Below are 23,643 nucleotides of genomic sequence, written 5' to 3' on the forward strand. Positions count from 1 at the left end.
AGTGTTTCTAAAGCCATTCTGTAGCTACTCTGGACGTGTGGGGTGTCGCATAGTCCTGCTGGAATTGACCGAGTCCATCGGAATGCACAATGGACGTGAATGGATGCAGGTGACCAGACGGGATGCTTACGTACGAGTCACCTGTCTGTGTCGTATCTAGACGTATCAGGTGTCCCATATCATTCCAACTGCAATCCACCCGCTCGATACAATTTGAAACAGTACTTGTCCAACCACGCAACGTGTTTCCCGTAATGGACAGTCCATTGTCGGTGTTGACCGGCCCAGGCGAGGCGTAAAGCTTTGTGTCGTGCAGTCATCGAGTGGACCTTCGGTTCCAAAAGCCAGTATTAAACATGTTTCGTTGAATGGTTCGCATGCTACCATTTGTTGATGGCCCAGCACTGAAATACGCAGCAGTTTGCGGAAGGGATTGCACTTCTATCACGTTGAACGATTCTCTTCAGTCGACGTTGGCCCCGTTCTTGCAGGGTCTTTCCGCGGTCGCAGATATGTTGGAGATTTGAAGTTTTGCCGGATTCCTGATATTCACGACTTTTTTTTTCTCGTCAGTTTACTGACTGGTTTGATGCGGCCCGCCACGAATTCCTTTCCTGTGCTAACCTCTTCATCTCAGAGTAGCCCTTGCAACCTACGTCCTCAATTATTTGCTTGACGTATTCCAATCTCTGTCTTCCTCTGCAGTTTTTGCCCTCTACAGCTCCCTCTAGTACCATGGAAGTCATTCCCTCATGTCTTAGCAGATGTCCTATCATCCTGTCCCTTCTCCTTGTCAGCGCTTTCCACATATTCCTTTCCTCTCCGATTCTGCGTAGAACCTCCTCATTCCTTACCTTATCAGTCCACCTAATTTTCAACATTCGTCTATAGCACCACATCTCAAATGCTTCGATTCTCTTCTGTCCCGGTTTTCCCACAGTCCATGTTTCACTACCATACAATGCTGTACTCCAGACGTACACCCTCAGAAATTTCTTCCTCAAATTAAGGCTGGTATTTGATATTCGTAGACTTCTCTTGGACAGAAATGTCTATTTTGCCATAGCGAGTCTGCCTTTGATGTCCTCCTTACTCCGTCCGTCATTGGTTATTTTACTGCCTAGGTATCAGAATTCCTTAACTTCATTGACTTCGTGACCATCAATCCTGATGTTAAGTTTCTCGCTGTTCTCATTTCTACTACTTCTCATTACCTTCGTCTTTCTCCGATTTACTCTCAAACCATACTGTGTACTCATTAGACTGTTCATTCCGTTCAGCAAATCATTTAATTCTTCTTCAGTTTCACTCAGGATAGCAATGTCATCAGCGAATCGTATCATTGATATCCTTTCACCTTGTATTTTAATTCCACTCCTGAACCTTTATTTTATTTCCATCATTGCTTCCTCGATGTACAGATTGAAGAGTAGGGGCGAAAGGCTACAGCCTTGTCTTACACACTTCTTAATACGAGCACTTCGTTCTTGATCGTCCACTCTTATTACTCACTCTTGGTTGTTGTACATATTGTATATGACACGTCTCTTCCTATAGCTTACCCCTACTTTTTTCAGAATCTCGAACAGCTTGCACCATTTTATATTGTCGAACGCTTTTTCCAGATCGACAAATCCTATGAACGTGTCATGATTTTTCTTCAGCCTTGTTTCCTTTATTAGCCGTAACGTCAGAATTGCCTCTCTCGTGGCTTTGCTTTTCCTATAGCCAAACTGATCGTCACCTAGCGCATTCTCAATTTTCTTTTCTATTCTTCTGTATATTATTCTTGTAAGCAGCTTCGATGCATCAGCTGTTAAGCTGATTGTGCGATAATTCTCGCACATGTCAGCTCTTGCCGTCTTCGGAATTGTGTGGATGATGCTTTTCCGAAAGTCAGATGGTATGTCGCCAGACTCATATATTCTACACACCAACGTGAATAGTCGTTTTGTTGACACTTCCCCTAATGATTTTAAAAATTCTGATGGAATGTTATCTATCCCTTCTGCCTTATTTGACCGTAAGTATTCCAAAGCTCTTTTAAATTCCGATTCTAATACTGGATACCCTATCTCTTCTAAATCGACTCCTGTTTCTTCTTCTATCACATCGGACAAATCTTCACCCTCATAGAGGCTTTCAATGTATTCTTTCCACCTACCTGCTCTCTCCTCTGCATTTAACAGTGGAATTCCCGTTGCACTCTTAATGTTACCACCGTTGCTTTTAATGTTACCAAAGGTTGTTTTGACTTTCCTGTATGCTGAGTCTGTCCTTCCGACAATCATATCTTTTCCGATGTCTTCACAGTTTTCCTGCAGTCATTTCGTCTTAGCTCCCCTGCACTTCCTATTTATTTCATTCCTCAGCGACTTGTATTTCTGTATTCTTGATATTCCCGGAACATGTTTGTACTTCCTCCTTTCATCAATCAACTTAAGTATTTCTTCTGTTACCCAAGGTTTCTTCGCAGCGACCTTCTTTGTACCTATGTTTTCCTTCCCAACTTCTGTGATGGCCCTTTTTAGAGACGTCCATTCCTCTTCAACTGTGTTGCCTACTGCGCTATTCCTTATTGCTGTATCTATAGCGTTAGAGAACTTGAAACGTATCTCGTCGTTCCTTAGAACTTCCGTATCCCACTTCTTAGCGTATTGATTCTTCCTGACTAATGTCTTGAACTTCAGATTACTCTTCATCACTGCTATATTGTAATCTGAGTCTATATCTGCTCCTGGGTACGCCTTACAATCCAGTATCTGATTTCGGAATCTCTGTCTGACCATGATGTCATCTAATTGAAATCTTCCCGTATCTCCCGGCCTTTTCCAAGTATACCTCCTCCTCTTGTGATTCTTGAACAGGGTATTCGCTATTACTAGCTGAAACTTGTTACAGAACTCAATTAGCCTTTCTCCTCTTTCATTCTTTGTCCCAAGCCCATATTCTCCTGTAACCTTTTCTTCTACTCCTTCCCCTACAACTGCATTCCAGTCGCCCATGGCTATTAGATTTTCGTCCCCCTTTACATACTGCATTACCCTTTCAATATTCTCATACACTTTCTCTACCTGTTCATCTTCAGCTTGCGACGTCGGCATGTATACCTGAACTATCGTTGTCGGTGTTGGTCTGCTGTCGATTCTGATTAGAACAACCCGGTCACTGAACTGTTCACAGTAACACACCCTCTGCCCTACCTTCCTATTCATAACGAATCCTACACCTGGTATACCATTTTCTGCTGCTGTTGATATTACCCGATACTCATCTGACTAGAAATCCTTGTCTTCCTTCCACTTCACTTCACTGACCACTACTATATCTACACTCCTGTAAATGGAAAAAAGGACACATTGACACCGGTGTGTCAGACCCACCATACTTGCTCCGGACACTGCGAGAGGGCTGTACAAGCAATGATCACACGCACGGCACAGCGGACACACCAGGAACCGCGGTGTTGGCCGTCGAATGGCGCTAGCTGCGCAGCATTTGTGCACCGCCACCGTCAGTGTCAGCCAGTTTCCCGTGGCATACGGAGCTCCATCGCAGTCTTTAACACTGGTAGCATGCCGCGACAGCGTGGACGTGAACCGTATGTGCAATTGACGGACTTTGAGCGAGGGCGTATAGTGGGCATGCGGGAGGCCGGGTGGACGTACCGCCGAATTGCTCAACACGTGGGGCGTGAGGTTCCACAGTACATCGATGTTGTCGCCAGTGGTCGGCGGAAGGTGCACGTTCCCGTCGACCTGGGACCGGACCGCAGCGACGCACGGATGCACGCCACGATCGTAGGATCCTACGCAGTGCCGTAGGGGACCGACCCCCACTTCCCAGCAAATTAGGGACACCGTTGCTCCTGGGGTATCGGCGAGGACCATTCGCAACCGTCTCCATGAAGCTGGGCTACGGTCCCGCACACCGTTAAGCCGTCTTCCGCTCACGCCCCAACATCGTGCAGCCCGCCTCCAGTGGTGTCGCGACAGGCGTGAATGGAGGGACGAATGGAGACGTGTCGTCTTCAGCGATGAGAGTCGCTTCTGCCTTGGTGCCAATGATGGTCGTATGCGTGTTTGGCGCCGTGCAGGTGAGCGCCACAATCAGGACTGTATACGACCGGGGCACACAGGGCCAACACCCGGCATCATGGTGTGGGGAGCGATCTCCTACACTGGCCGTACACCTCTGGTGATCATCGAGGGGACACTGAATAGTGCACGTTACATCCAAACCGTCATCGAACCTATCGTTCTACCATTCCTAGACCGGCAAGGGAACTTGCTGTTCCAACAGGACAATGCACGTCCGCATGTATCCCGTGCCACCCAACGTGCTCTAGAAGGTGTAAGTCAACTACCCTGGCCAGCAAGACCTCCGGATCTGTCCCCCATTGAGCATGTTTGGGACTGGATGAAGCGTCGTCTCAAGCGGTCTGCACGTGCAGCACGAACGCTGGTCCAACTGAGGCGCCAGGTGGAAATGGCATGGCAAGCCGTTCCACAGGACTACATCCAGCATCTCAACGATCGTCTCGATGGGAAAATAGCGGCCTGCATTGCTGCGAAAGGTGGATATACACTGTACTAGTGCCGACATTGTGCATGCTCTGTTGCCTGTGTCTATGTGCCTGTGGTTCTGTCAGTGTGATCATGTGATGTATCTGACCCCAGGAATGTGTCAATAATGTTTCCCCTTCCTGGGACAATGAATTCACGGTGTTCTTATTTCAATTTCCAGGAGTGTAGATTGAGCCTTTGCATTTCCCTTTTCAGATTTTCTAGTTTCCCTACCACGTTCAAGCTTCTGACATTCCACGCCCCGAGTCGTAGAACGTTATCCTTTCGTTGATTATTCAATCTTTTTCTCATGGTAACCTCCTGCTTGGCAGTCCCTTCCCGGAGATCCGAATGGGGGACTATTCCGGAATCTTTTGCCAATGGAGAGATCATCATGACACTTCTTCAACTACAGGCCACATGTCCTGTGGATACATGTTACGTGTCTTTAATGCAGTGGTTTCCATTGCCTTCTGCATCCTCATGTCGTTGATCATTGCTGATTCTTCCGCCTTTAGGGGCAATTTCCCACCCCTAGGACAAGAGAGTGCCATGAACCTCTATCCGCTCCTCAGCCCTCTTTGACAAGGCCGTTGGCAGAATGAGGCCGACTTCTTATGCCGGAAGTCTTCGGCCGCCAATGCTGATTATTTATCGAAATTAAGGCAGTGGCGGGGATCGAACCCGGGACCGAAGACGTTTTGATTATGAATCAAAGACGCTACCCCTAGACCACGTTCCAACATTGCAAGAGTCACAGCTGTTTGAAGCCAACCAGCAATTGGGATATGGGACAGGCTCGCATGGCCTTGTTGCAGTGATGACAAACGTCTCGCCATTCGACTCACCGTGCTTTTGTCCACTGCCAGGTCTCCACCGACATTCTGCAATCGCCTATGAATATACAGGGTGGTCAATTGATAGTGAGCGGGCCAAATATCTCAAGAAATAAGCGTCAAACGAAAAAAGTACGCAGAACGAAAGTCGTCTAGCTTGAAGGGGGAAACCAGATGGTGCTATGGTTGGTCCGCTAGATGGCGCTGCCATAGGTCAAACGGATATAAACTGCGTTTTTTTTTTAAATTGGAACCCCATTTTTATTACTTATTCGTGTAGTACGTAAATAAACATGAATGTTTTAGTTGGACCACTTTTTTCGCTTTGTGATAGATGGTGCTGTAATAGTCACAAACGTATAAGTTCGTGGCATCACGTAACATTCGGTCAGTGCGGACGGTATTTGCTTCGTGATACATTACCCGTGTTAAAATAGACCGTTTACCAATTGCGGGAAAGGTCGATATCGTATTGATGTATGGCTATTGTGAGCAAAATGTCCAACGGGCGTGTGCTATGTATGATGCTCGGTATCCTGGACGACATCATCCAAGTGTACAGACCGTTCGCCGAATTGTTACGTCATTTAAGGAAACAGGAAGTGTTCAGCCACATGTGAAACGTCCACCACGACCTGCAACAAATGATGATGCCCAAATTGGTGTTTTAGCTGCTGTCGCGGCTAATCCGCACATCAGTAGCAGACAAATTACGCGAAAATCAGGAATCTCAAAAACGTCGGTGTTGAGAATGCTACATCAACATCGACTGCACGCGTACCATATTTCTATGCACCAGGAATTGCATGGCGACGACTTTGAACGTCGTGTACAGTTCTGCCACCTGGCACAAGAGAAATTAAGGGACGATGACAGATTTTTTGTACGCGTTCTATTAAGCGACGAAGATCATTCACCAACAGCGGTAACGTAAACCGACATAATATGCACTATTGGGCAACGGAAAACCCACGATGGCTGCGACAAGTGGAACATCAGAGACCTTGGCGGGTTAATGTATGGTGCGGCATTGTGGGAGGAAGGATAACTGGCCCCATTTTATCGATAGCAATCTAAATGGTGCAATGTATGCTGATTTCCTACGTAATGTTCCACCGATGTTACTACAAGATGTTTCACTGCTTGACAGAATGGCGATGTACTTCCAACATGATGGCACATAGCTCGCGTGCGGTTGAAGCGGTACTGAATAGCACATTTCATGACAGGTGGATTGGTCATCGAAGCACTATACCACGGCCTGCACGTTCACCGGATCTGACGTCCCCGGATTTCTTTCTGTGGGGAACGTTGGATATTTGCTATCGTGATCCATCGACAATGCCTGAGAACATGCGTCAGCGCATTGTCAATGCATGTGCGAACATTACGGAAGGCGAACTACTCGCTGTTGAGAGGAATGTCGTTACACGTGTTGCCAAATGCATTGATGCTGACGTACATCATTTTGAGCATTTATATCTTTAATGTGGTATTTACAGGTAATCGCGCTGAACAACATGCGTCCACAGAAATGATAAGTTCACAAAGGTATTTGTATCACATTGGAACAACCGAAATAAAATGTTCAAACGTACCTACGTTCTGTATTTTAATTTAAAAAACCTACCTGTTGTGAGTCATACGTTTCTGACTATTCGAGCGCCATCTATCACAAAGCGAAAAAAGTGGTCCAACTAAAATATTCATAGTTCTTTACGTACTACACGAATATGTAATATAAATCGGGGTTCCTATTAAAAAAAAATAAAGTTGATATCTGTTTGACATGTGACAGCGCCATCTAGCGGGCCAACCATAGCGCCATCTGGTTTCCCCCTTCAAGCTAAACAAGTTCCGTTCTTTGTAGTTTTTTGGTTTGACGCTTATTTCGTGAGATATTTGGCCCGGTCACGATCAATGGACTAGCCGGTATACGATGCTCTTCTTTTCTGCCGAGAGAAACTCAGTGACAACTCTTTGCTTGGAACGCACCTCCGTTACAGACCCCATCTTGAAGGCTACGCATAGCTTCCTAAAACGATAAGGACTGAAATGGGATTATTCCACGATGTCCTACAACCAACTCCGCATTCTTTCAAGGGAACTTGGCTGGGAAAAAATGTGTCGCGTTGTTTACTGAGAGCCCCTCTTATCTTGAAAAACAACTGCAACAAACTGACTTGTGCTGGAAGTGCAGAGCAGGTGCAGATTTTTTTTTCGCCTCAGTGGGTCAGCCGTCGGCAGTCCCGGAGCTCGCGTCCCGGGCGGCCCTTGATACATGTGATGAAGTGGCCGGTTGCCAGGGCGACGGTGGGTTCGTGGGCTCGGCGCCAAGCCGGAAACGTCACAACTGCCGCTGCCTCCACGCCGCCGCCTGGACGCCCACCTGTCGCATGTTACCACGTACCAGCACCTCTGAGACCGTATGACAGGGACCCACACCTGAGTCACATTCATTAACTCTCACTGCTGCAGTAAGGAGACCCGTCACAGTTAAAGTGGACTTCGTGCGGCTGCTTCCCGCTTCTATCCTGACTATAGTTGTAAGACTAATGTTGGCTACCGTAGAGTATCGTAAGGAAATAGAAAATAGTAATTTTCCTAGTAGCTTTGGTCAGTTCAGCTCGTATCCACATTACTTGTACATTACGTGTGTTGCATATCTGTCAGGTTTTATTCTATAACGATTTCTTTGTTTACTTATGCGATCAGTGTCTTACTACAGCACACTCCGTCTGCAGGCCACAAGTGGCCCATCGGGACCAACCGACCGCCGTGTCATCGCCATTGAGGATGCGGATAGGAGGGGCGTGTGGTCAGCACACCGCTCTTCCTGCCGTGACGATGGTTTTCTTTGACCGGAGCCGCTACTATTTGGTCGAGGAGCTCTTCAATTGGCATCACGATGCTGAGTGCACCCTGAAAAATGGCAACAGTGCATGGCGGCCGGATGGTCACCCATCCAAGTGCTGGCCACGCCCGACAGCGCTTAACTTCGGTGATCTGACGGAAACCGGTGTTTCCACTGTGGCAAGGCCGTTGCCGCCTTACTACACGATGCGGCAATTAAATCCGGACAAATTTCAATTTGAATTTCACGCCATATCGTAGTTCCTAAGAGATAGCAAATGGCGTTCTTGAAAGCCATAGGCATCTAATAAACGGTCAGAACCTCAAAATGGCCGAGACGTTATGGATAAGCCCGGAGTACAACCGAAGAAAGTTTTCGCGCTGAGCATTCGCCCGCTGAAATAGTTCCATTCTTTGGGCATCCGAGATCAACTGTTTACGATATTGTAGCCAACTGTAATGCTTTGGAAAAGTCTAAGGTTCACGTGCTAGGTGTCGTGTCCAGTGTTTAAGCAGACTGTAAATCATGGTCTGGAGAGTTATGTGTCTAGCAGGTGGATAAAGGGCGCAAAAAACCCACCATGGTTTAATAATGAACTTAGGAGGATGCTGAGGAAGCAGAGGCTGTTGCACTCTCCGTTAAATAGGGAACCTCCAAATGGCGTCGAGTGGAGATTCGTGCGTCTGTGAAAAGATCCACGTGCGAAGCATACAGCAGCTACCACCGTCACACCTTAGCGAAAGATCTGGCAGAAAACCCGAGAAAATTCTGGTCTTATATAAAATCACTTAGTTGGTTTAAGGCTTCCATTCGGTCCCTTGATGACCAGTCTGGTGTGGTAGTTGAAGACAGCAAAACAAAAACAGAAGTTTTAAATTTCGCATTCAAGAAATCGTTTACACTGGAGAATCGTACAAATATACCGTCGTTTGACCATTGGACAGACTCCCGTATGGACGACATAGTAATAAGCATACCTGGAGTAGAGAAACAACTGATGGATTCGAAAGCAAACAAATCACCAGGTACGTATGGAATGCCTGTTCCATTTTACGAAGAGCGCTCTACGGCATGGCCTTTTACCTAGGGTACATTTAGCGTGAATCTCTCGCCAAGCACGAACTTTCAAGCGACTGGAAGCAAGCGAAGGTAACTCCATTATATAAGAAGAGTAAAAGATCGGACCCACAAAATTACAGACCAACATCCCCAACTTCAGTTTGCTATAGAATCCTTGAACTTATTCTTAGTTCGAAAATAATAAACTTCCTTGAGACTGAGAAGCTTATGTCCACAAATGAGCGTGGTTTTAGAAAGCACCATTAGTGCGAAATTCAGCTTGCCTTTTATCACGTGATATACTGCGAACAGTGGACGAGTGGCAAACAGGCAGATGCCATATTTCCAGGTTTCAGGCTGTTAACGAAGGTACGAGTATATGGAATAAGTTCACAGACATGTGATGGCTCGAAGACTTCTTAAGTTGTAGAACCCAGTATGTTGTCTTGGACGGCGAGTCTTCATCAGAGACAAGGGTATCGTTAGGAGAGTCCCAGGGAAGTGCGATAGGACCGCTGTTGTTCTCTATATACACAAATGATTTGGCGGACGGGGTGGGCAGCAGTCTGCCGTCGTTTGCTGGTGATGCTGTGGTGTAGGGTAAGGTGTCGAAGTTGAGTGACTGTAGGAAGATGCAAGATGACTTAGACAAAATTTCCAGTTGGTGTTATGTTCGGCAGCTAGCTCTAAAGGTAGAGAAATGTAAGTTAATGCGGATGAGTTAGAAGGTCAACCTGTAGTGTTCGGATATAGTATTACCAGTGTCCTTGACACAGTCAAGTTCTGGGTGTAACGTTGCAAAGCGGTATGAAATGGAACGAGCATGTGAGAACTGTGGTAGGGACGGCGAATGGTTGACTTCGGTTTATTGGGAGAATTTTAGGAGAGAGTGGTTCAGCTGAAAAGAAGACTTCATATGGGATGCTGGTCCGACCTGTTCTTGAGTACTGTTAGTGCGTTTGGGATCCTTACCAGGTCGGACTGAAGGAAGATGTCGAGGCAGTTCAGAGGTGGGCTGCTAGATTTGTTACCGGTAGGTTCGAACAACACGTAAATGTTACGGGGATGCTTCGTCATCTCAAATAGGAATCGCTGCACGGAAGGCGACTTTCTTTTCGACAAACACTGTTGAGAAAAGTTAGACATCCGGAATTTGTAGCTGATTTCCAAACGATTCTACTGTCGCCAATATACATCGCGCGTCAGGACCACGAAGATGAGACATGAGAAATCAGAGCTCGTGCAGAGGCATACAGATAGTCGTTTTCCCTCTTTCTGTTTTGCGAGTGAACAGGAGAGGAAATAGCTAGTAGTGATAGGGGGTGACCTCCGTCACGCACCGTACGGTGACTTGTAGTGTATCTGTGAAGATGTAGATGTACAAAAGGATTTGAACTGTTTCTTCTATTAATGTTTAGCAACGGATGTATATTTCTGTTATAGGGGCCGTTCTATGTAGTACTTACTCAAAATCAGCTTACTCCTACGACCACTATATTTAGATTTATTTTGAAGTCTCTTATTAAGAGCCCAAGAAAAGGCAATTTATGCCTGTGAGAGATGAAGTGTAGGGTAGAGGCACCGACTGAAGTGGGGAAAAATGCTCTTGAACGCGCCCTGACCACGATATACCTGTCAGACACCTGCTCCACGTATGTCGAAACAACTTCAGTCCGTTTTACACGAGCAACCTTCTGACCAAATCCAACTACTCTTTTAGGGTGTGCGTCACGTGCTTGCGTGTAAATCAACCGCCAGCTACGTCACGAGTGAATCAGTGGCTTCAGTGGTCAATTGACTGAGTGTGGAGTCGTGAAAGCTTCAATACGCTGTATACTGTGCATGTGGAGAAACAGGAAACTGACGCTTAACCTACTAATACAGTAAGTTTACCTCTTCTCGACAAACTAGCATTCTGCTGTCTTCTTTCTTTTCGTTACACATTGTGAAGATTGTTGGACGTGTTCTTTCACAAGAGAGACGAAATATCTGAAACTAAAAAGATATTTACGTCTTTGAGTAGCTGGACAGAGAAAACTCCTACATTATGGATAAATAATAACGTATATGGATAAACCTTTCAATGCCAGTTGTTTCAACAGTGAAAAAATCGAGTCTATTTACAAGGAAAATGTTTTTCGACTTACACTTAGTATGAAAACAAATTACTAATAACAAAGTCGAAAAGGTGATATTTTCTGACTTCTATATATTGTTTGTTGATCCCAGAATAAATTTTTCACTCTGCAGTGGAGTGTGCCTTTATAAGAAGCTACCTGGTGGATTAAAGCTTGTGCCAGACTGAGACTTAAACCAGTCACCTTTGCGGTGAGGTACGGGCGGAAGTAAGGCTGTGGAGACCGGACGCCAGTCATGCTCCTGTAGATCGATTGGAGCACTTGGCCGCGAAAGGCAAAGAGTCCAGGTTCTAGTCCCCAACCCTTCAATCGGTTTTAATCTGTGAGGCAATTTCATTTTTTTATGTGTTTGTAAGTAGTTATTTTCTCAGGCAAATTGAATATATATGTTTCGCAATTCTTTACAATATTTTTCCTATTCGTTCAGCTTCCAGAAATGTGGAGAATTTGCCATACGACCCCTGTCAAGAACATCCACTATGAATTTTGCTTTTGTTATTGCTTCTACATCTACATCTACATGGATACTCTGCAGATCCCATTCAAGTGCCTGGCAGAGGGTTCATCGAACCACCTTTACAATTCTCTATTATTCCAGTCTCGTATAGTGCGCGGAAAGAATGAACACCTATATCTTTCCGTACGAGCTCTGATTTCCCTTATTTTATAGTGATGATCATTCGCATTCGGAGGAGGAAGTTGGTGATTGGAATTTCGTGAGAAGATTCCGTCGCAACGAAAAACGCCTTTCTTTTAATGATGTTCAGCCCAAATCCTGTATCAATTCTGTGACACATAATAAGAAACGTGCTGCCCTTCTTTGAACTTTTTCGATGTACTCCGTCAGTCGTATCTGGTAAGGATCCCACACCGCGCACCAGTATTCTAAAAGAGGACGGACAAGCGTAGTGTAGGCAGTCTCCTTAGTAGGCCTGCTACATTTTCTAAGTGTCCTGCCAACAAAATGCAGTCTTTGGTTAGCCTTCCCCACAACATTTTCTATGTGTTCTTTCCAATTTAAGTTGTTCATAATTGTAATACCTAGGTATTTAGTTGAATTTACGGCTTTTAGATTAGACTGATTTATCGCGTAACCGAACTTTAACGAGTTCCTACATACAGTTGCTATTTTAAGATTTTTTCGCAAAAAGGACGGCTCTCTCATAACTTCACGTTCGTGCTTCAGGGGCCAAACTGCATATCTGGCAGTTGTCACAACACGTAATCTTGGTGGTGCCGTGTAAACAAATAAGACCACTCATGAAAGATGAGACTGAGTACAGGAATCAAACGCCAGACAGAGAAGGGGAGGGACGGCTGCAGTAGACTTACTCAGACATGGGTGAAACTTATGTAGCAACTTCGCTAACACGACTTGGTTCGCTGCTAGGCCATTAGTTTATCAGTCCGTCATATTCTTTTCTTATTGGATGATTTAATGTCTCCATTCGTGTATTACACTCTTTGAATTGCATTGTAAATATGTTGTTCGTATTCTGCGTCATTTCTGCTCGGCGTCCGTAACGTTGGACGGAGTAAATGACACTGCATGTGTTTTTGTTTCATGTAAAATGGAAACTGATTTTGTAGCATGGTGTTCTGTGAGCATATGTATGTTTGTTACTGCTTACAAATCCATACGTAACTCACTCGATTTACATGCGTTGTGAGTGTATTGCTTTTATTCTATTTCTCTACTTTATTTTTGTCTGCATGCGTTTCCGCATACTTTCCGTACATCCTCGCAATAAATGGAGAACTCCACATTAGTAGCTCTGACAAGCTGCATTTTTTTCCATTCCGCATAATGACTACTAGGGCCTGACATCGTATTATTTTATGCAGGCCTTACTGCTCCACACAGACCTCTTGGCCAGTACCCAAAGCCACCAACGTGTTGCAAAATTGTGCTACGCAGTTGAGGCCACGGACACTAAAAAATGTTCGAATGTGTGTGAAATCTCCTGGGACTTAACTGCCAAGGTCATCATTCCCTAAGCTTACACACTACTTAACCTAAATTATCCTAAGGACAAACACACACCCATGCCCGAGGGAGGACTCGAACCAGTCCATGACTGCAGCGCCCCAGACCGCGCAGCTAATCCCGAGCGGCGCTGTTGCCCATGCAGCACCACGTGGAGGTGGAGCTGTGTGTAGTTCTTTTGCCTGCATTTCGGTGATATCTTTTATTTAGTTACAGCAGTTACATTTTAAAGAAAAACTTCAGGAATCAGGAAGTGGGAAATTATAAATTTATGAAATAATTTAAGATATCCGTTCACCAAAACAACCTGGGGAAGGCGTCTTGGTACTGATCTTCAAATCCAGCGTCCATATGTGATTCTGTCCATTTCAGTATTATCCACATGCACATCTCTCTTCGGGAAAAGTCGATTTGTTCAGTATATGCGCGTCAAATCTATGTCGGTATTGTTTGTTAGGGTGCTGTGTGAGTTGATGTTTTACTACCACTAGGTCAGTTAGAAAACAAATTCTGCATGGCTCTGGAATAATATGCTGACTCAATGTACGCTAATTAGGTTATATACTATCCCTACGCACGTGTAGGAGAAATAACAAGCCACCACTAACAAATTATTAATCTTGTAAAACATTTTTTGTAGAATAAAACTAGAGTTTTTTGAGTAGTGGACCCATAAATTTTGTTTACTTCCTTAATATGTCGGATCTGTTTCTGTTGTGTATTTACGCTGTTTGTTTTTCCTTGTTTTGTTTAAAATTTATATTACATTTATATTATTACATTTACAGTTATGTTTTCATTTATGTAACTACTAAACAATGTTGGGTACCGGTTTAAAGTGGCTTCTACAATGAAGATCCAAAGAAACTGTACAGCTGCCTAATATCGTGTAGGGCCGCCGCGAGCACGCAGAAGTGCCGCAACATGATGTCGCATCGACTCGACTGATGTCAGAAGTAGTGCTGGAGGGAACTGACACCATGAATCCTGCTGGGCTGTCCATAAATCCATAAGAGTACGAGGGGGTGGAGATCTCTTCTGCACAGTACGTTGCAAAGAATCCCAGATATGCTCAATAATGTTCAAGTCTGTGGAGTCTGGGGGTCGCCGGTAGTGTTTAAACTCAGAAGAGTGTTCCTGAAGCCACTCTGTAGCAATTCTGGATGTGTAGGGTGTCGCGTTGTCCTCCTGGAATTACCCAAGTCCATCGGAGTGCACATTGGTCGTGAATGGATTCACATGATCAGACAGGATGCTTACGTACGTGTCACCTGTCAGAGACGTATCTAGATATATCAGGGGTCCCTTACCTACTGCACACGCCTCACACCATTACGGAGCCTCCACCAACTTGAGCAGTGCCCTGCTCACATGCTGGGTCCATGGATTCATGAGGTTCTCTCCATAACCGTATACGTTCATCCACTCTATAAGATTTGAAACGAGGCTCGTCCGACCAGGCAACACGTTGCCAGTCACCAGCAGTCCAATGTCGGTGTTGACGGGTCGAGGTGAGGCGTAAGGCTTTGCGTCGTGTAGTCATCAAGGGTACACGAGTGAGCCTTCAGCTCCGAAAGCCCATATCGATGATGTTTCGTTGAGTCGATCGCACGCTGACGCTTGTTGATGGCCCAGCATTGAAATCTGCACCAATTTGTGGAAGGGTTGCAGTCATGTCACGTTGAACGATTCTATTCAGTCGTCGTTGGTCCCGTTCTCGCAGCATCTTTTTCCGGCCTCAGCGGCGTCGGAGTTGAGATGTTTTACCGCATTCCTGATATTCACGGCACACTCATGAAATGGTCGTACGGCAAAATCCGCGTTTCATCGCTACCTCGAAGATGGTGTGTCCCATTGCTCGTGAGCTGACTGCAACAACGCCTTCAGACTCACTTAAACCTTGATAACCTGCCATTGTAGCAGCAGTAGCCGATCTAACAACTGCGCCAGATACTTGTTTTCTACAGGGTGAGTCGCGTAAGACGTGAAACGTCCCCTTAGAAAAATTATATAAGACTGTGCTTAAACTGACACACAATATTTTTAATGCAACGCATTCTGACTTTCAAAAATCCCTACAAAAAAAATGGCCCTGACTAGCATTAACCTATACGTTTCACAAATCGCTTACCTCACAAAAATCTTGGTTACTCGAACTACTGCAGTACAGCGAGCACCACTACTGCCAGCTAAATAAAAGATTCAAACTACTGATAGGGATAGTTAGCAAATGAAAGATTTTAATAGAGAACAAACAATATATTTACCTTAATATCATCAAAAGTCATAACATATATAGCAGTTCATGACATCCAGTCTTACAAATTTCAAAACTCCGCCATCTCTCTCCCCACATCCACCACTGCTGGCGACTCACCTCCAAATGCGCAACGCTACGCGCCGCTAACAGCCAACTGCCCAACGCTACAATTACGAGTATTACAACAATGCCAACCAGCCACAGACTGCACACATCACATCCAGTGATTTTCATACAGAGCGCTACGTGGCGGCGGCGTTACCAATATAAGAACCTAAACAGCCTACTTACAGACGTAACACCCCCTTTATTCCGGGGGCGATTGCACGTATCGGTATGCGGTTTTCGGCGAATCATAGCGGACTATGGGGCACATACTTTGGTACATGCACAATAATCACAACGTTTATATTGACCGAGATAATGAGGCAAGTACAACAGATAATTGTGAAGGTGGTTCGATGAACCCTCTTCCAGGCACTTCAATGGGATTTGCAGAGTATCCATGTAGATGTGGATGTAGATGTACTTTGCAAGGTCACAGAAACTTCTCCAAGTACACGGTTTACTTCCAGACTGCGAGGCCCACTTATAAAGTATAAATGGAAAATAATATCATCTAATACCCTTATTTCGTAAAGCAAGAATACGGATTTTTGCACCGTGACCCTGTGGACATGAATACGTTATGCAGTCTTGGATTCACTCACGTCCATCTAGAAAGTATTTACTGAGATTAACAAAGGCGAATGTTGGCCTGATGTGCTCGACGACGCCCTTTAGCTACACTGTCTAAGGGATCGTCCTAAGAAATACAAAATTAAGATCAGCCTGAAGATGGCTAAATAAGGTGAAACGCGTAGTTAATAAATAAAAAAACTTAACTTGCAACCAAGACTGTTTTCTACTAATACAATGAAACACTGGTTTGCTAATTCATGCCACAGATGGTTTGGAAGAATTACATAATGTGCAAGTAGTATTCCCGCGCCCTGGTTCCCGGGTTCGATTCCCGGCGGGGTCAGTGCTGTTCTCTGCCTCGTGATGACTGGGTGTTGTGTGATTCCCTTAGGTTAGTTAGGTTGAAGTAGTTCTAAGTTCTAGGGGACTAATGACGTCAGAAGTTAAGTCCCATAGTGCTCAGAGCCATTTGAACCATTTTTTGCAAGTAGTAAGGCATACCACTTGGGCAATTTCGAGACAATCACAAGAGATATTTTGTGCGTCAGTGATGTTTCGGTGAGCTGCAACCTTCAGCACGAGATGGCGGCGGTCATATGGGTAGCGTTCAAGCTCCGTAATCCGTGGACCGCTGGATCGAGTCCCTCTCATGCTTTTTTTAACTTTTATCTTTTTCTACGCTACTGTTATTACTTCATACATACCGAGTGGTTGTAATTAAACTTTCTCTATTTAACACGGTATAACACGGAAAGTGATTACAGTACTAGCAACAAACTCGGCAGTAGTAATGTCCAGAGTATGTGGTGCATGATTTCCAGGCGCCACAGCGCCACAGTCGAGTTCCAACCTTGGCCACCACGTGCCGTGGTCGGTCATCGTGATGCATAGCCTCACACCTGAGCAGTCGCCGTGCACTTTTTGACGTGTCAACATGAACTTGGACAAAAGGAGCAGGGCGTTATTGGCGAAGCTCTATTATCAAAGCGACAGTAATGCTGCAGCTGCATTTCGAGAATATTGTCGGCTGAAAGGATTACAGAAGGAGCGTGATGAAGTAGTTCGAATCAGATGGAGAGCTGAGCGTCGCTCCAGGAAGAGGCCAATGACCCGTTGCACCACTGGTGGTTGACGAAATCGCTGTTACTATGGAGACAATGCTGCGTGCAATTCACGATCGTCACGGAGTGCGTGTGCTGTGTCACGACAGTTGAGCATCCCGTGGTCCACTGTACGGAAGGTGCTTTGAACCATTCTCAAATCATATCCGTACAACATTCATATCGCATAGCAGCTTGCACCAAAGGACGCACAACGACGTGATGACTTCGCCCTCTACTTTCTCGCAATTTGACGAGCGCTGGTCCTGGACCTTCCTATGGACAGACAAAGCTAATTTTTCTCTGATGGGTGAATTGAACACAAAGAATTGCCGAGTGTGGGGATTTTCACCTCCAATCACTCTATATGGTGAAGGTGTCACCGCATGGTGTGGCTTCAATGCTACGTTCACTATTAGCCCATTCTTTTTTGAACAGGTTGGTGGTCTAGTGTCGAAGACGTGCAGTGTAACTGGCCAGCGTTACTGCGATATGCTTCGCCAGCATGTCATATCCGTCCTACAGGAGAGAGAGACGCATTGAACTCAATAGTTTTCGAGCAAGTTGGGGCCCCACCGTACATCGCTTGTGAAGTTCACCTGCTTCTCCGAAACACATTTGGAAACGATCGAATTATCGGCCGATCGTGTCGAAATGCTTGGCCGCACGATCACCTGATCTCGCTCCCTGTGATTTCTGGTTTTGGGGTACCTGAAGCAAAGGGTTTACCAGGAGAAAATTCACACATATGCTGATCTGAAGAGCAGCATATCAAGGAAAGTAACCAGCATACCTAAACACATGCTACGTTCTGCTGTCCAAAATACAACCCTGCACTTTCAGGCTCTTCTGGACACTTACGACGCCGTATTGAGCCCATTTTGTAGCAGTAATGGTACCGGTATGTAATAGCATGATGTATCGTAGCAGCACATTGAAACTGCTTCAGTTGAAATGATTCCGCATTATTTCTCTTTCCCAAGTCCTTGACATTAATGCTTCCAAGTTTGGTACTCGTACGGTAGTTAGTTTCCGTGTTATAACGTGTTTAATAAGGAAAGTTTAATTATAATCACCCGGTATTATATTTGAAAGATAATACTGTGAAAAGACACCTGTATCTGCATCAACCTCTACAGAATTTTCAATGTTATTTGATTGTTTGACGATTTTTATCCTCACAAAAAATATTATGATTATAGTTATCGACAAGTAAGCGACAAAATGCATATGCATAAAATTTTACGAAAATGTATGCCTGCCGTGATTTCCAAAATACATTATATCTTGAGTATCGATATCAGTACCTTATACGTAGCAGCCTATCGCAGCGGCAAATGACATTGTTGGCTGCAGAGAAGCGGTTCTGGTGCGGTAGGATACATGATCTCTGAAAAGGGAACAACCTCGTCCGCGTCTTCATCTGTGCATTGACCTCGATGAAGCGTCACTAAGTATGAGCGTCAGTACGATGGCGAAGGCTGGTGGGAAAACCATCCATATCAGCACCTTCGCGGGGAAGATGTGGTTCACGCGATCGAAAGCCTGATCGAAATCGACGGAAATCGTGGCTTCCTGCGGTCACAGACTGTTGCAATAGCGATACCGTCTCTATAATCACATAGCGTTTATTTTATGTTGGTATCATCGCTGAAGGACGTGTGTGCTGGCGACAGGACCAGATGTAGGACTCGTCTGAGATGCATTGCCAGGTGTCGCATAAGAATCTTAAAATCCGATTTGAGTCATGTGATTGGCCGATAGTCGTCAGGTCGCGTGCCTCCAGAAGGTTTGGCTATCGGAATAATTTGACCTTCCATAATTCTCGTTGTGATGGCGTCTGAGATCTGCGACGATGTGATGCACTGAGGGCATTTCTCCGTTGATGCTCGCTTGGAATCGCGCTCAGACAACTACGGTTTCCTATTGGGCCCGAGTAAGTGCAAAAATCTTAGTCTTTGGGTGTTGAACCTCGACCTTACTGCCGATGGCGGTTGCTCCATACGCTACTAGAGAATCATTTAATAAAATTGTGTCATGTTTCGGCGCCACTGCTCTCGTTCCTTGCCATATTGGACGTGTATGCGGTGTAGCGATGGCTTTATACTTTTTACCCACCACAGAAGTATGGACGAGTATATGCCATGCATCTTACGCAGAATTCCCATGTGTTTGTGACCATTCCTCGACATTCCGGTCGATGTCCGCGCAGTTGAGGGCCCCACAAACTAAAAATCATCACCACCACCATCATCATCATCCACTGGCCCCGACTGCGTCATGTTGCTTGATGTCGGAGCTTGATCGTGCGCACATAAATACTATGGTCTGAGAAGATCGTGTTCAGGTCGTCCGAAGCAAGCGGGGAAGTCAGGCAGACGTGATCCAATCGACTGGCTGAGTGGCTCATGACATATGTACATCCCATGCGACATGTATATCCCGTGCAATCACCATGTACCACTTCCCAGGTGTCTATGATACTGAGTGGACGTACTAAGTTCGGTACTGGCGGTAAAATTTGGAAATTGGCCCTTCCTTGCGAGAACACAGTTGAAATCTCCGCCTATAATTATTGCTGATTGTTTCGGAATAAAACTGTGAGTGTTCTCGTCGTTGGTCTGTGCCAGACAGTGCACAGACATTCACTAGTGCTAGCCCTCGTGCTGGTTGCAAGTAAGTGGCGTCTTCTACCGAATGCCGTCACGCACGATAATTAGTGCTCCACTGTATCCATCGGCGGCTGGGACGACGTATGGAGTATAACGTTAAAAATCGCGCCAAGTCTCCGTGCGCAGCTCTTTGAACAGGACAGTGTCAACGTCCGCTGCTCACAAAGTGTCACATAACAACTGAAATTTTGCATAGGAACCGATCGTATTTAAGCTGATGGTGGCAATTCTGTAGACCTGCACTGGCAGCACGTTGCTGTGCGCGCTCATATTGGCAAAATAAATGGTTCAAATGGCTCTGAGCACTATGGGACTTAACTACTGAGGTCATCAGTCCCCTAGAACTTAGAGCTACTTAAACCTAACCTAAGGACATCACACACATCCATGCCCGAGGCAGGATTCGAAACTGCGACCATAGCGGTCACGCGGATCCAGACTGTAGCGCCTAGAACCGCACGGCCACTCCGGCAGGGCATATTGGCAAGAACGAATGTTGTAGGGTCTTAAGCACTGTCTATCTCCTGATAATGTGTGGTTCATTGGGGCGGCCTGTGGTATTTCTTCATCTGGTGGGGGTTCCGATCAACGCTGATGCAGGAACGCCGTTGTCATCATGACGTCCATGCTGGTAGCGTGAGAAATATCACCGTTAGGATCATCAGCTGTTGCTGCGCTGCGGAGCCACTCAGTAAATTGTCCTGCACATGATGTGGGTGTGTACCGGCAGCTGCCCATGTGACCTCCAGCTGTGAATCATTTGGTGACCGAGCGACGGATTCATCCTAGACGCACGACCGAATCTGCAGTTGATGTCTTGCATCGTTTTGATGACCTGCTGGGATGTTCAGAGCCGAATGAAGGGATGGAGTTGCGACGTTCAGGAACGAAGGCGACTGTAGTCAGAACCATGGCATCGTGAGCCATATCACCTCCGCATCTGTCAGTATCTTCATCCGGAAACACGGCCTTCAGAGGGGGGCGGGGGGGGGGGGGGGGCGGTCGCTGTTGTAGACGGTCGGTCTCGTCTCGTCTAGTCTCTGCAAATTGTGAAAGATCTTGTCGAGGTTGCTGTGCAGTCATCTGGAGAGCACTGGGTGGCAGTGCCGCCGGGTAGGTGTGTGCAATGGATGTCGTAGCAGGAAAAGGGGAAGCATAATCGGTCCGCAACTGCGTAATTCTGTGTTGGGGATATTCATTTCGCTTATGTCCTTTAACTACATCCAGATCAATTCTTTGGCTGCCCATCGAAAGTGACTATGGCCCGACAACCGCAAATGTAGCAGAACATGTTTCTTTAGCTCATTGCGGACCTGGCGCACTCCGTTCAAAACTGGGTGCATAGTAAAGTGTGCTCATTTTTCTGCTACATGTCCGAATACTGTTCCAAAAGAGCGCAGTGACCCCATCAAGTCTTCTACCGGCCTTATGAACAGAAATTCGGAACTGCGGATCGTGCATAATACCAGGCCGACATGTTCAACAATTACTGGGCCGTTGTGGCTGTCTTTCGTCCATGCTAAGATCTTGTTCCAAGCTGCGTCCTTTGTTAATTTGATGTAAACCACGCTGCTAACTAAGGACAGGTGTTTTCAGCTATGTCTTCACGGGAGATCTGCATTTCATCACGTAGGGATTGTTCGACGGCGAGTGCTTTTGGTGGCGCATATTCTTTCGAAGACTTAAATTCATTTTATGGTTGGATCTGGCCATTCTATCGTTGATCAATACAGCTGTGAAAGTAAACAACCGGGAGGTACACGCCGCACTGCTTCGACGCCGAAGGCGAACTGACTTCGAGCGCTAACCACATGTCGCCATTGCCAGCTCGTGCTACACGTAAAACTTCTCTAGCGATTTCTTTCAAAATCGCGCAAGTAGCATGTATTACTACTTGCACATTATGGCGAATTGGAGAGGGCAGGTGTGGTCCATGCACATACCGTATTTTGCGGACTGTAACGTGCTGTCCGCAGCTCGTGGTCGTGCGGCAGCGTTCTCGCTTAAGCCGCCCGGGTTCGATTCCCGGCGGGGTCAGTCCCACAGTGCTGAGAGCCATTTTATAAGGTGCTACGGACCCTATGCTGCGCATCAGATTTTAACAGGTTTAAAAAATTCTTAGTTTATAAAACCGAAGTTACCTTTGAAATCACCGAAAACCGTCATCCGAACTTTTTTCCTCTACCACTTCTTCTTCCTCTTCGTCAATATCGTTGTCCTCTTAATATATGTGATGATCTTCACTGCCATCGAGAGCGTTACTTGCGCCGCACATTTTGAAACATTGAACAATAATGTCTTCTCTCACTCTATGGTAGACCACGATTGGTTTATCCACTGACACACTTGTTTGATTGTAGGTCGTTTTAAAGTTGCTTTCAACGTGAATTCATGTTGGGTTTCATCCATCATCCATTTGTTCCGTTCCTCTCTCACATACACTTTAAATTGTTTATTTATCGAGACATTAAGAGGTTGCAATTGTGAGGTAACTCGTCCAAGAATAACAGCAAGTTCTGTATTTCCCTGTCTAAATTGCTCTTTCATAGAATCTTTCAAATGACTATTAAACTGATGCAGCACAAGAAGTGAACTCTTCTTTAATAAAGCATCTTTCCTTCTCTCGCACACTCTGTTAATCCATAATATATCAGCCTAGTCAATCCATCCCTTGTCATGTATTGAACAACAACACCTGGCGGTATTTCAGAGGGTTTTGATATTGTTTTGCACTTGAAAATGATCATTGGATTAATTATAGTACCGTCACCACAACACGAAAGCCGGCCTTTGTGGCCGAGCGGTTCTAGGCGCTTCAATCCGGAACCGCGCTGCTGCTATGGTCGCAGGTTCGAATCCTGCCTCGGGCATGGATGTGTGTGATGCCCTAGGTTAGTCAGGTTTAAGTAGTTCTAAGTCTAGGGGACTGATAACCTCAGATGTTAAGTCCCACAGTGCTCAGAGACATTTTTTGAACAACAGTGTATGTGCATTTTTTCATGCCCGCTTGTTTTTACAGAAACAGTTTCAATGCCTTTCATGGGACAGTTCTGTTACTCAGCACATCAAATATCAGAGGAATTTCGTTCATATTCGCTATTTGGCTTAGTTCCACACTGATTTTCTTTCGATGTTGATTAATAAAGCGATGGAAAGATAATATCTTCTCTTCGTACTCTTATGGCATTTTCTGAGATATCTGGTTTTGGTTCGCATGCTAAGTCCATGACGCTTCATAAACCTGTAGCATCAACCAACTCCACCCTTAAAGTCTGTTTAGCGTTAGCTTACGAGCCTGTATTTCAATCGTTCTTGTTTTAATTCCAGTGCCTTTTTGACCGTGTGCTTGAATCCATTTCAATGCGTCATCTTTTAGTTTTGGCCACATTGGATTCAGTCCTCTATTTGCACATTTAGTCTTCCTTATTTTTTTCAATTCTTCTTTACTACCCCGCCAATCTGTTGTTGGAGGACCAAAATACAGCTCAGCT

General features: G+C 45.5%; 1 protein-coding gene and 1 pseudogene across 1 annotated transcript in view; one reads left to right on the forward strand and one right to left on the reverse strand.

Annotated features, from left to right (window-relative positions):
- LOC126336449 (SET domain-containing protein SmydA-8-like) overlaps positions 1 to 23,643 on the forward strand; it is a 332,354-nt gene that overhangs the window by 139,690 nt on the left and 169,021 nt on the right. The gene's annotated exons all lie outside the window — the stretch shown is intronic.
- On the reverse strand, positions 8,332 to 8,448 carry LOC126337144 (5S ribosomal RNA; annotated as a pseudogene).

Source organism: Schistocerca gregaria, chromosome 2, assembly GCF_023897955.1.
Source record: "Schistocerca gregaria isolate iqSchGreg1 chromosome 2, iqSchGreg1.2, whole genome shotgun sequence".
Taxonomy (NCBI): domain Eukaryota; kingdom Metazoa; phylum Arthropoda; class Insecta; order Orthoptera; family Acrididae; genus Schistocerca; species Schistocerca gregaria.